Source organism: Calonectris borealis, chromosome 3, assembly GCF_964195595.1.
Source record: "Calonectris borealis chromosome 3, bCalBor7.hap1.2, whole genome shotgun sequence".
In the NCBI taxonomy this organism is placed as follows: domain Eukaryota; kingdom Metazoa; phylum Chordata; class Aves; order Procellariiformes; family Procellariidae; genus Calonectris; species Calonectris borealis.
In genome coordinates this window covers 60328107-60329760 of record NC_134314.1, presented here as the reverse complement: position 1 = coordinate 60329760, position 1654 = coordinate 60328107, and positions in this window count along the sequence as shown.

Below are 1654 nucleotides of genomic sequence, written 5' to 3'. Positions count from 1 at the left end.
GTAAAGACCTCTGTGAATGATCAGACAAGCAGACTGACAATACCGGGACCTGAGCGGATTATCCTACATGTCAGATTGAGGACTGTCCTCCCTCTCTACCATACTAGTCATCCATATATGGTCCATGATCCTAGTATATAGGGATAGGGATAGCCGCCAGGATAAGTGGGAGCAGTGAAAGTACCTACTGCTAGTACCTACATCGCTGGGCAAAGCAGCAAACACTCAAAATCTCTTGCTGTCCCTCCAGACTTACAGATTTTGAGAAATAGAAGAAGGGTGAAGGTGCAGCTCAAGTAGATTTCCCATTTCTATCCATTGGATTTTCCCTGTTTATTTCTCCTGTGTGAGGGCTCCAATCTAGGCCCCCAAGCTTTCAACTGCCATGGCAAAAAACAGAGACACAGGCAGTTAGGGGCTGAACCAATGCCCACGCAAGTCCTGAAAGGACTCCATTGCCTTTGCTAAGTATTAGATTGAGCCCTTGCCTAAACCCGCGTAATACAAATGAAAAGAAAATGCTCAAAAACATTTTGTTTTGACAGCAAACAATGGGCAGAAAAGGTCAGTGAAGATATTTGACTGACCAGTCTTTTTCTCATCAAGTTTTATTATGAAATAGAACAAGAATTGCTGAAAATAGCCTTTGTTCAACTAACTCTTTCTTATATAGCACAGCAGATTCAGTTGACAGAGCTTCAGGAAAGAGGGGTAAGAAAACTGCAGCAAGGAGGAAGATTTTTCAAGAAATAAATTTAAACTCACATTGCAGCTCTGGAAGACTACCAGCTAAGAGTGCTGAGGCAGAACAGCTGGCTCAAAGGAAGGAAGTGTGTCTTTGGAAAGGTAATTTGTAAGTATTAAGCATGCAAGATTTGCTATCTATCATCTAGCCTTGCTCCAAAACACTTTACAAGCACCGGGCATTTTGCCCATGTCTGTCCGGCAGGACCTGGGAGTACTTCCTAGCTCCTCTGCCTAGGTATTCACGCCAGCTACATCCAATGCTATGTTGGGAGCAGACCCAGCTACAGACGGGTCCCCTCCATCCCGTTGAGTGGAAACCCCGACTTATGGCCCAGGAGGTAACTGCAAAGTGCCCCTGCCGCTCCCCTGATCTGGACAGAGAGTTTGTGCCTGGAGCTAACCTACCCCGTACTTTTACAAAATTTATGGCTGAAGCAGACCAGGAGAAGGCATTCATCAACACCTCATTCATTGTTCCCCTAGAAAAAAAAGTAGACTGCAGCTTAATCCTTCACTGCTCTTACAGAGTTGGTTTTTTGTTGTTTTTTTTTTCCCTGAGGATCTGGACTGTATTTCTGATTGATCAAGAATGCAAAATAAGACTTTTTTTGCAGGTATAAGTGTTCTAGTTATCTACAGATATTCTAGTAAATATCTGTATTCTTTTCATTCACTCTTGGTACCAGAAGAGACTTTAGGGAATATATACATGTAGCCATATATTAACACGTCTACTTGGCAACCCAGCGTACCAAAAAAGGAACATTTTCTTATGCAGACAGTGGTATCTGGCTTCCATACCAAATAGCAATAACATTTATTTGACATAAGTAGAAACATCCCTACAAAACAACAGCTCCCCACAAAATAAAGGCATTCAAAACTAGAGCTCTGTGATCCATTCCAT